At 40.6% G+C, this 12,601-nt stretch overlaps 1 long non-coding RNA gene across 1 annotated transcript; it reads left to right on the top strand.

The window, feature by feature from the left end:
• The first annotated feature begins 5,462 nt into the window (after positions 1-5,462).
• Positions 5,463-9,343, top strand: LOC116583256. Its single transcript, XR_004282664.1, has 6 exons — positions 5,463-5,977; positions 6,398-6,461; positions 6,599-6,629; positions 7,653-7,772; positions 8,579-8,633; positions 9,143-9,343. It is a non-coding gene; the product is annotated as an uncharacterized LOC116583256 (long non-coding RNA).
• The last annotated feature ends 3,258 nt before the right edge of the window (positions 9,344-12,601 follow it).

Consider the following 12,601-nt stretch of genomic DNA (forward strand, 5'->3'; position numbering starts at 1 on the left):
AACAAATGACTGAGACCTAACCATCATAATGTCTGTGGGAGTTAGTACATATCCAGGTAGGAAATGAGGTGGTAAATGTAGAGTCTTGGAAGTTCTAGAGGTAAGAAATGGTCCATTTAACCAGGGGAGTGACCATGGTATTTTGTAGATACCCAGTTCAGAGATGGCAGCCTTAACTACAGCACCGAAACTGGGATTTCTCAAGTAGGCAGGTAGAAGCTGATGGTATCCTTTATTACATTAGCGAACATGACATTTTGTGGTATTCCAGGTATGATGAGATTTTTTTTTTTTAAGATTTTATTTATTTATTTATTTGACAGAGAGAGAGAGAGAGATTGCAAGTAGGCAGAGAGACAGGGGGAAGCAGGCTTCCTGATGAGCAGAGAGCCCGTTGCGGAGCTCGATCCCAGGACCCCGAGATCATGACCTAAGCTGAAGGCAGAGGATTAACCCACTGAGCCACCCATGTGCCCCTATGATGAAAATTCTAACCACAGAAGAAACCACGGGATTTTTCAGAGGTCTAGTAAAGTGATAATGGGGCTTTGCAGAACATGCAGTCAAGAGTTGATGGCACTCACTCGTAACCACAATAGCGAACAAGAAATTTTCCAAGTATCCAGGTAAGAGATGTTGATGTCCCTGGAAATGTGGTGACCATAACATTTGAAGGTACCCAGGTAAGAAATGACGTGTAATTATGGGAGTACCAAGCTATTTTATAGTTTCCCTGGTTGGAGATGAAGTGTCCCTAATGATGGCATTTATCTGGATAATTTGTAGCTCTCCATGAAAGCTATGCTTTTCTAAACCTCGCAGAGACCATACGCTTCTGTAGATAACCAATTAAGATGATATGTCATAGATCACAGTGGTGACCAAGGTATTTTACAAGCATTTAGTTAAGAACTGATGGCAAACCTCAAGTAAATACAGGGCTTGGAAAGTATTGTAGGGAAGAAAAAATAATTTTCCCTTTGCCCTTCTAGGTTCTTGGTTGAAACCCTCCAGTAACAAAAGACCCATTAACAAGAAAAAAACAATTTTAGATATTTATGCACATATGGACATATGGGAACCGCACAAAGAAATGAAATTCAAAAAGGCAGCCAGGCAGTTGAGACATATTCTATCCTGAGCCAAGGCAAGGGCCAGGGACCTGGGGCTTCCAAAGGGAGAAGGGCAATTCACAGGGAAGTGTGAAGAGGAAATGTATCCAAACAGTTTGCTTAGCCAAGCAGTTGACTTACTCACCTGACAGACTTTTCTGGTAATGGCTCTCTTCTTGGGATAGGCCCCTTTCTGATACATATTTTTCTTACAAAAGCATAACTTCTACTGAGCTTCCAGAGCTTTTCCTGTGTCTGCAGTTGCTCAAAATAATCAGTTCAAAGTAATTCTCAGGCTGAAGAGGCATATTCTGCTACCTTTTAGTATCCATTAAATAATGATGGTGATCTAAACTATGGTAAGAACTGTGGGATTTTCAGGTGTCCTGGTAAGAGACGATGTGTCTCTAATTAGACTTGTCATCATGGTTTGTTTGTGGGTTTTTTTGGCAGGTTCCAGTAAAGAAATGAAGGTGAAATTAGCCACAGTAGTAACCATGGGATTTACTAGATAACAGGGCAAGAAATAATGTAGGCTTTAACCAGGTAGACATCATGGTATTTTGGAATTGTTCAGATAAGTTATCATGGTGTCACCCACCACTACAGACCATCGCATTTTGCAGGTTTCAATCCATAAATGATGGCGAACTAATAAGGGGAGTAAATGTGGGACTTTGCTAATATCCAGGTAGGAGATGAGGTGGGCCTTAAACACGGTAGAGACCATATGAATTCCAAATATCTAGAAAAGTCATGATGCTGTCCCAAACTCTTACTATCACCATGTGTTTTTGCAGGTATTCAAGTAAAAAATCAATGTCCCTAACAGAAATAGTAACCATCAGATTTTACACTTTTTTGGTTTTTTAAATTCAGAGATGATTTGTCTTCACACTTAGTAGTGACAAAGATATTTGCAGGCACCCCAACAAGACGTCAAAGTCCTCACTACATTAGTAACTGTGGGATATTTGCAGGTGTCTAGTGAATCCATGGTGGTGTCTGAAACTACAGTGTTGATCTTAGGGTTCTCCCAGCATTCAGGCAGAGTTAGTGGCTGCCCTAATGCAACAGAGAGGTGGAATTAGCAAGGGTCCAGATGGATGAACATGTATCCCTAACCAGGGTTTCCACCATGTGTTTTTTCAGTTCCCATTCAAGAGGTAATGATCTCTGTAACTACAGTGTGGACCTTCAAACTAAAGAATCCAGGTAGAGTTCACGGTCCCCCTAACAATAGTAGTGATCATGGAATTTCTTGAGGCCCTCGAAGAAGCTGTATGCCTAATTATAGTCACCACCATGAGTTTTCACAGGTTCTAATCAAGAGATACTGGTAAAGAACATGGAATCAGATAAGTGATGATGTGGGCCTTAAACAGAGCACAGACCGTCTGGTCTTCTGAAGCTTCCAGGTAAGTTATCATGGTGTTTTTCATCTCACTATTGATGATGGGATTTTTATAGGTACCCAGTCCAGAGATGATGGTATCTCAATGACTTTGGCCTTGATATTTTGCAACTATGCAGATAAAGTTGATGGTTCCTCTAATGCTAGTAGTTCCCATGAGATGTGGCACGGTGTAGGTTGAAAAAGATGTGTCCCTAACCATGGTTGCCACCCTGGGTTTTAAAGGTTCAGATGACCATGAAATTGACAATGACCGCAAATAAGGGATTTTGCTGGTAGGCAGAAAAGAGATGTTGTGACCACTTACATGTTAGACATCTTCAGAGTTCCCAATATCTAAGTAAGAGATGATGGCTCCTATAATACTATAACCTTATAAACAAGAGTGTGCTTTGTTTTGGTTTTGATAGGTTTTCAGTTGAGGACTTTGCTAATATACAGGCAAGAAATGTTATGACATTTTCACATTGGGGACCTTCTGAATTTTGGGTATCTAGGTAATTATTGATGGTGATCATAACTCTGATAACCTGGTTTTTGGCAGGGATACAGGGAAGAAGTTAATTTGCCCCACCATATCAGTAAACATGAAATGCTATATATTCTTGTTCAGAGATGATGTGTTGTTTTTTTTGTTTTTTAACACTCATAGTGATGTATCAATAAGCAGGAATCCTATCGTCCATCACTGTGTTATTGACCATGGGATTTTTGCAGGTGCCTTTCAAGAGAGGAAGGTATCTTTTATTAGGGTTTAGCTTCACAGGTCCGCAAGTAATCAGGTAGCACTGATGTACAGCAAACACAGATGTGATCAAGGAAATAGGCAGGTGGCTAGTTAATGTACAGCTAGTACTGAAGACAACTTTCACCATGTGCTCTTCCTGTTCCTTTCAAGAGACCGCGATGAGCCCAAGAATAGTCATGGTTAATGTGGGACAGTGCTGGTATCCAGGTAAGTGATGACGTAGGGTTAAACCGGAGCAGAAACCCATTTGATCTTCACTGAAGAAAGCAAGTGACCACACTGCCTTGGAGTCCCAGCCACCCCTGCGCCTGGGTCAAGGGTCAGGATGTGACGCCATAGTATGCGCTTGCGCATTACTGAACTCCATCCCCTCCGCCATTTTGAATTTCAATGCCAGTGATCCGGCTACACTATACGCTGTTGCTGTTTGGGATGAGAAGTGTTCAGGGGTTTCGAGACTCGTGCTTTAGTCCTTAAAGCCAAGGTTGAGGTACCCTAGGGAGACATCAGCTATTTAGTACGTGGCATATTCCTGTGCCTTTCCTTTAAGTCCCAGCTGCCCTCTCTGCGGTCATCAGTGACAGGCAAGTTCGGGTACCGGAGCCACGGATATGTGTCAGGAAAGTAGCCTTGAGCCGCTGAGGTGTACTTAGAGGAACTGACTTCAGTCTTGAACCGCTTGAATTTAATTCACCTGGCTAAGGGCTAGCTGCAACCTACTTAGAGAAACTCCCAGGGAGGGTCACCATCTTCTTTGGATACTGTGTGTGCAATGCACGCTAAAAACTTTGGGCACTTGAATTTGTCCCAGTTCGCCCCAGCAGCTCATAAAAACAGGGGAGTTGTGAAAAGGAAATTTGATTTTCTGTGTTGCTGGCCCAACATAGGCCCCTAAATAAAGGCACACGCCCTGATCTGGATTAGGTGATGAATGATCTCTCAGCGGGTTTATAAAAGGGAAAATGTTCTCACCCGGAGGAAGCACAGGGGCGGTGACTAATAAGCTCTGACACTTTGTAACCGGAGGGGGCCCCCGAGTTAACAGGATTACTGGGCACTCAAGGGTGTAAAGTTCCAGCTCAGAAGGGACTGTTTTTCTCAGGTTTTTAAATGCAGGTTGAGGATAATAGCGCCCGTCTCCTCTTGTCAAGGTGTGGTGAGGATTCCTGACGATCTTGTGAGAGGACCTGTCCCATGATCACCCAGGAAATGAAAGCTGCTCTTGGCGCTGAGTGCCCTAGTGCCCTGTACCCACTGTTTATTCTGTCCCTAGCTAAACAAGATTCAGTAGAAATAACCTAGATGCTTATCAGGTATTTGCCATGAGGTATTTATTTTGTAAAATAATGCAGGCAATTATAAATCCCCACATACTGTTTGATGAAGTGTGACAGGGTAGTCATGTGTGATCTCTTTACACAGTGGTGCATTTAGTCCCTCGCCTTTACTTGCACAAAAATTACAAAGCCCAGTGAACAAGACCAATGGACTGACCAACAAATCAGCCCATATGATGAGGAATTAGTATGCTGACTGGAGCGGTCAAATAATGTAAGTCAAATGTTTTAATGTTGCAGTTAGTGTAATCAAGGGTTAAGATATATTTTTTCAAAATACCCATTTCTTTTAAAGGCAAGGGGCTGTTTAAAAAAAACCACTATTCACTTTGTCCACAGATACAATATCAAAGGTTTCCCTAAATTTCCACAGTTTTGACGTGAATGCAGCTTTAAACAATAAAAAAAAATTGTGTTTTAAGCGCACTTCTCAAAGCAAATCCTATAACCAGAGGGCCCCCAAACTTGTAAACTGAACATCTGAGGCAAATGTACACAACAAAATTGGCAGCAATCAAGGGATGGGGGGGAAAGGCTCTTGATGAAGTAACATAACCATTGTTGTTACTATGTTTGTTTTGCAGGCATTGAGGTAAGAAATAATAGAATCCTTACCACTGTTAGAAATCATGAATTCTTTCTATGTTTTTGAGAAAATGTATGTTTAATGTCATGGGTGTTAATTGTTGTTTAATTACCATATCTAGGTGATTATTATGGTATTCCTCACCACATCTGATCTTCACAAATCTGGGTCAATGATAGTGTCCCTAACACTTGTGTTTCCATGTTTTGTTTTGTTTTTTCCAGGTATCAGGTAAGAACTTTCCTAGTTCTAGAGATGACATGTCCTGTACACATTAGAGACCTTCTTACTTTCAGATACCTATGTAAGTAATAACGGCATCAAGAACTCTTATAATGACTGTTTTTTGACAGACATATAGGGAAGAAACCAACTTGTCCCTCATAGTAAGTGTGAGATTTTCTGTATTCATTTTCAGAGAGGTATATCAGAGTGTTGAGGGATTGTTGTATCCACGGACTTGTGATGTGTTCCCCACCATAGTAGTAATAATGGGATTTTTGCAAGTGTCCAGAGGACAAAGAGGTATAGATGATGGAATACAGAACAAATAACCAGGTAGAATTGATGGATCCTGCAATTAAGGAAGCCACCAGCTTTATTTACATGTATCCCAGAGGCAAAAGATGTGTAGGCAGAGATATCTGTAACAATGTGTTTTTCAGGTTTCAATCAAGATAGCCTGGTGAACTTCACCAAGGTTGTTTACAGAGATGTTGCTGGTGTCTGGTCACCATACACGCCTTAAGCACACTACAGACCAGATCTTTGGTTATCTAGGTAAGCAAGGATAGAGTCCCTAAAATTTGTGTTATGTTTCTTTCACATGCATTCAGGTAGGAAATCTAATGTCCCAACCAATGCTAGTAAGCATTACTCTTCATTGTTTAAAAATTTCAATATAATATGTGTTTAACCTTAGGTACAGCAGGGATGTCACATAAATCCAAGTAAGATATTCTGCTGTTTCCCATCACAGTAATGACCAGGAGATTTTTAGAGGTTTTCAGTCAAGAGATGATGGTGCCTTTTGAGAATGTTGTTGACCTTGGAGATAGGCCAAGAACAAAGTAGTGCTGATAGTTTCCTAATGATGGAAGTAACCTAGAGTATTTATTTGTCATGATCCTGTAGAACAAGTTGCATCCTTAAACACACTTGCCACATGTTTTTGGTTTTGTTTTTTTGTTTGTTTTTTAGGTTCCAGGGTAGAGATCATGGGGCATGTGAAAGTATTCATTAATGGAGTTTTCCAGGTATCCAGGTAAGTGATAATATATGTTGTGCAGTATATATATTAATTAATATATTAGTTGTGCAACTAATAATCAGAAATCAGGAAATTAGGATGGCAGCCCTAACACTTGTGTCCTATGTTTTTTGGTTTTTGTTTCTTTGCAGGTTTCCCATTAAGGTCTTGCCTTATGTACAGGTATGGGATGATACAATATTTACTCATTAAAGATGTCCCCCCCCCTTTTTAAAAAAATATATATTTACTTATTTTGGAGGGGAGGGGTGGGGGAAAGGGAATCTTAAGCAGACCCCCCACTGAGCACAGAGCCCAACATGGGACTTGATCTCAAGACCCTGAGATCATGAGCTAAGCTGAAACCAAATCAGCTGCTTAACCAACTGAGCAATCCAAGTGCCACCATTGAAGACATTTTTATTTCCAGAATCTAAATTAATGATGTTGTCTAGACTCTTATGTTAAAATTGTTATGGGCATGTATGCAGTTAAAAACGGATTTGTCCTGGCACCTGGGTGGCTCAGTCGGTTAAGCATCTGCCTTCAGCTTGAGTTGTGGTCCCCAGGCCCTGGGATGGAGCCCTGAGTCAGGCCCCCTGCTCAGCAGGGGAGTCTGCTTCTCTCTGCCCCTCTGCCCCTCTGCCCCTCCTCCTGCTCGTGCTCTCTCTCTCACTCACTCTTCCTTTCAAATAAATAAAATCTTAAAAAAAAAAAAAAAAAAGGAATTTGTCCCTAACAGTACTAGTAAGCATGAAATCTTGCTGAATTCTTAATGTTTAAGGGTAACATGTATTTGACTTGCTTAGTGATAGATAAGCAAGTATCCAATTACTTTATCATGTTCTTCAACATTATGTTATTATCCATGGGATTTCTGCAGGTTTGCCTCCATGAGAGGAAGATGTCTTTTACTAGGATTTGACCTAGAAATTCTGCAGAATCCAAGGGCCATTGATGGGTTCCTAAACAAGGAACCAAGTGTCAAGAGATTGTAGGTATATGGATAATTATGGTGTTCCTCACCACAGCGGGAACCATGGGGTCTTTACAGGTGTGCAATTAGGAAATAATGGTCTTACCTAAAAATGTTGACCTTGGAATATTGCTAGGATTCAGGCAGAGTTAATATGTCCCATAATGATGAAAATCAACAAGATTATTTACAGGTATCCTTTGACACCTACTTCATAATATGCATTCCAGGTTCCTGTCAAGACCTCACATTGACCCTAACAAGGATCATTAGTGGGACCATTGCTGATGTCCAGGGAAGTGATGAAAGTGGGCCTAAACCACAGCATAGACCAGCTGACCTTTAGAAAGGTAGGTAAGTTGGGATGGCTGGGTGGCTCAGTCGGTTAAGTGTCTGCCTTCGGCTCATGTCATGATCCTGGGGTCCTGGAATTGAGTACCACATCGGGCTCCTTGCTCACCAGAGAGCCTGCTTCTCCCTTTGCCTGCTGCTTCCCCTGCTTGTTCTATTGTGAGCTTGCGCTCTCTGATTGATAAATAAATAAATAAAATCTTAAAATAAAAGAAATGTAGGTAAGTGATGATTCATTAATATTTATGGTATTTTGGTTGCATGCAATTCTGGTATGAAAATGTAGAGTCCTTACATTCTAGAAACTATGAGTTTTCACTTCTTTAAAAAAAAGTTTATTCATTTTGAGAGAGACAGAGAGAGAGTGAGCGAGTGCGCACAAGCAGGGGGCGAGGTAGTGGGAGAGGAAGAAACAGACTCCCTGCTGAGCTGGAAGCCCAACACAGGGCTCGATCCCAGGACCTGGAGATCATGACCTGAGCCAAAGGCAGATGCTTAACCATCTGAGCCACCCAGTGCCCCAAGTTTTCACTTTTGATATTTGAGAGAAAATGTCTATTTAACCCTGAGAGTGAGGTAACAAAAATGGTGTTCCACAACACAGGTAACTGTGGGAATCCTGCAGGTATAAAGTCACCAGATGGTGGTCTTAATCTGACAATGGTTATTAATCTGGGAGGACTGTAAGTGTCTAGAGATAGTTGACATGTCCCATAATGGCAGAAGTGGTCAAGGTTATTTGCAGGTGTCTTGGTAGAAGTAGTTGTGTTGTTAAACACATTAACAGAACATTGCTCTTAACCAGGTGAGTGAGGATGTGGGTGAGCACAGGACAGACCACCTGACCTCAGAATATCGAGGTAAGCGGAGACCTGTTCATAACCCTTGTGTTACCATGTTTTTTGCAAGTATCTCTTTAAGGTCTTTGCTAGTGTACAACTATTATGTGACATTAACTCAGGAGAGACCTTTATTTCAGTCATCTAGACAATTAGTGATGTTGTAGAAACACTTACATTAAGTTCTCTTTCAGCATGTACACTATTAAGAAATTTGTTCATAACAGTACTAGTAAGCATGAGATTTTACAGCATTCTCTTTAGAACTAATGTGTACTTAACATTTGTAAGGAGATAGGCAGGCTTTCCATAATTTATCATATTCTCCATCAAACCTTAATAACCATGGACTTCTGCAGGCATCTCTCCACAAGTGGAGGATGTTTTTTCTAAAGTTTAACCTTGGACTTCTGCAGGTATCCAGGTAACCTTGATGGATCCCAAAATCATACAAATGACCAAGGGAATTTGTAGGCGTAGAGGTAGAATGATTCATGCACCAAACACGTTTTTCACAATGTGTTTTTCAGATTCATATCAAGACCCCCTGGTGAGCTTATCAGTGATAAGTTCACAGGGGATATTGCTGTTATCAAGGTGAGTGATGATGTGAGCCTAAACCTCAGCATAGATGATCTGATCTTCACATGTGTAGGTAAGAAGTAATGTTGGTACCTCTAATACTTCTTGTTAACATAATTCTTACAAGTATTCAATTAATAAAGGATAGGTTCCAAACCAATGCTTGTAATTACAGGTTTTTACATTTTATATTTAAGAGAAAATTATATTCAACTCTGTGAGCATTGAGGGATTTTGTGGATCCAGGTAAATGTCATGGGGTTTGCCTCCAATTAGTAAATATGGGATTTTTACAGTTTTTATGTTATGAAATGATGGTGTTATTGGACAGTGGTGTTGACCCTGAATTAATCCAAGTATCCAGGTAGACTTGATGTGCTCTGAAGAACATCCGTGGTTATTTGCAGATGTTCTGGTTAAAAAAGAAAACTTATATCCCTTAATAAATACTTCATAAAGTGTTTTTCAGGTTCTTATCAAGATACCATGATGAAGTCTTAAGTCAGTAACAGCGGGATATCTGTGGTATGCAGGTAAGTGATGATATACACATCACAGACCATCTGATCTTTATATATCTGGCTGAACGATGTTGGATTGCCCAGACCTGCTTTAATTATGTGAGCTCTTAGCAAGGATTCAGGTAAGCGAGCAATGATGTTTTGCCAATGCTAAAAACCAAATTATCCTGCTGTCATATTGTATAGAAAAAGTATGTGTAATCATGTGAATAATGAGTAATTTGCATTTTTCCAGGTCACTACCCTGAAATTCTGCCTCACAATTATAACCATGGTATTTTATAGATAAGTAATCAGGAGATGATGGTGTCTCAGTATAGCTAGACCTTGAATATTGCAAAAATCCAGCTAGGTTGATGAATCCTGCCATGATGGAAATGAAGGTGGTTATTTACAGATGTCCGTATGAAAGGTGTGTGTCCTCAGGCAAACATTTGTCACAATGTATTTTTCAAGTTCCAGTCAAGAGTTCATAGTGAACCTGATCCTCATCATTAACAGAGACTCTGCATGTATCTCAGTAAGTACTGATATGGGCCTTCAGCCCCTTGAAGATCAGGTGATCTTCAGATATTGAGGTCAGTGAGGATGATGTCCCTAACATTTGTGCTACCCTTTCTTTCTTTATTTTTTTTTTGGGGGGGGGTAGGTATTCAGGTAAGAAATGATATTGTACCAGCTGATGCTAGTAAGCATTAGCTTTTAGTATTTTAGGGTTTAGATGTAATGTATGTTTATATATATAGAAGAGACTGAGGGATAAAGAGGTATTCAGGTTATCCTACTAGACTGCCTACTACTACTGCCAAACACTACTGACCAGGAGATTTCTACAAGCACTTGGTAAAAAAATGATAGCATCTCTAACAATGTCAGCTTTGAAGTTCTACCAAGATTGAGGTAGTGTTGAAACTTCCTTGATAATGAAGGTAGCCAAGATTATTTGTAGGAGTCATGGTAGAACAAGTCATATTTTTTTTCTTGGTGGGGGGCAGCGTGAAGCCCAACACGGGGCTCGAACTCACCACCTTGAGATCAAGTCCTAAGCTGGGATCAAGAGTCAGATGTTTAACGGGCTGACCCACCCAGTCACCCCAAACAAGTTTGTGTGTATGTGTGTGTTTTAAGATATATTTATCTTGAGAGAGAGAGAGAGAGAAGGAGTGGAAGGGCAAAGGGAGAGAAGGAAACTCAAGCAGATTCCACACCGAGTGCAGAGCCTGATATGGGGCCTGATCCCACAACCCAGAGATCTTGACCTGAGTGAAATCAAGAGTCAGACACCCAACCGACTGAGCCACCAAGGCGCCCCACTAGTTGTGTTCTTAAACATAACCACTGCATGTGTTTTTCAGGTTCGAGTTAAGGAATCACAGTGAATCTATCATTGGTCATTATTCAGCAGCGCTAGTAACCAGGTAAGTGATAAAGTGGTTCTTACTACAGTGCAGACTGTGCGATCTTCAGTATCTAGCTAAGGAATGTGTCCTTAACACATGTGTGGTGTTTTTTGCAGGTATCCTACTAAGGTCTTTGCTGATAGAGGTAGGATGTGACGGGACATACACTCATTAGAGACTTTTGGTTATTTTCAGACATCTAGGTAATTAACGTTCCCAAGACTCTTCTAAAACCTTGTTTGGGGGCATCTTTACAGTTAGGAGTTTTATTTGTCCTGAACAATACTAGCAAGCATGAGTCTTAACTATCTTCTTGTTTAGAGATAATGTGTTTTTTTTTTTTAAAGATTTTATTTATTTATCAGAGAGAGAGAGGGAAGAGAGCGAGCACAGGCAGACAGAACGGCAGGCAGAGGCAGAGGGAGAAGCAGGCTTCCTGCTGAGCAAGGAGCCCGATGTGGGACTCGATCCCAGGACGCTGGGATCGTGACCTGAGCCGAAGGCAGCTGCTTAACCAACTGAGCCACCCAGGCGTCCCGAGATAATGTGTTTTTTATACAGAGTGGTGACAGATAGGCAAGAAACCACGGAATTTTTGCAGCTATAGCTTCAAGAAAGGAAGGTATCTCATATGAGGGTTTAACCTCAGAGTTCTTCAGTAATTCAGGTGACCTTGATGAGTTATAAAATGATACAACGGGCCAAGGGAATTCTGTGTGTGTCTAGGTAGTGTATACTGAACACTTTGCTCAGCTTGTTTTTCAGGTTCCTATTAATACAATGACTGTAAGTAGTGAAGGAGACACGTAGCACATAGTGAGGTAAGAGATGTGGGACAAAACCACAAACAGACCATCTGATCTTCACACACTTAGGTAAGTGATGGTGGGGTCCTTAACACTTTTCATTACCATGATTTTGTTGCAGGTATTCAGGTAAGAAATGATAGAGTCCTTACCAATTCTAATAACCATGAGTTTATACTTTGCACATTATAGAGAAAATCTGTGTTTAATCGTGTACATATTGAGGCGTTGATCTCATCTGGACCCACAGGGTTTTTCCAGGTATCCAGTCAAGTCATGTTAGTCTCTGCTGACAGTGCTGTTGACCTTGAATTGGTGCGAATATGCTGGTGGAGCTGATGTGTTCCATAATAATGGACATGAACAAGGATGGGTGCAGGTGTCTTAGTAGAACTAATTGTATCTTAAACTCATTTGTATGTGTTTCTTCAGGTTCCTGTTCTCTCTCCCAAATAAATAAATAAAATCTTAAAAAAAAAAAACTATTATAAGAAAACAAGGTGAGCTTAAAATGGTTTTTAACACAGCCTTGCTGGCAACCAGGTAAGTGTTAAAGTGAATCCTACTACAATAAAGACCATCTGAACTTGAGTATCTAGTAAGTGAGGATGATGTCCTTAACATTTCTGTTAATGTGTATTATTTTTTTAAATTTTTATGGGTATCAGGTTAAGATTTTT

This window comes from Mustela erminea, chromosome X (genome assembly GCF_009829155.1).
Source record: "Mustela erminea isolate mMusErm1 chromosome X, mMusErm1.Pri, whole genome shotgun sequence".
Classification (NCBI taxonomy): domain Eukaryota; kingdom Metazoa; phylum Chordata; class Mammalia; order Carnivora; family Mustelidae; genus Mustela; species Mustela erminea.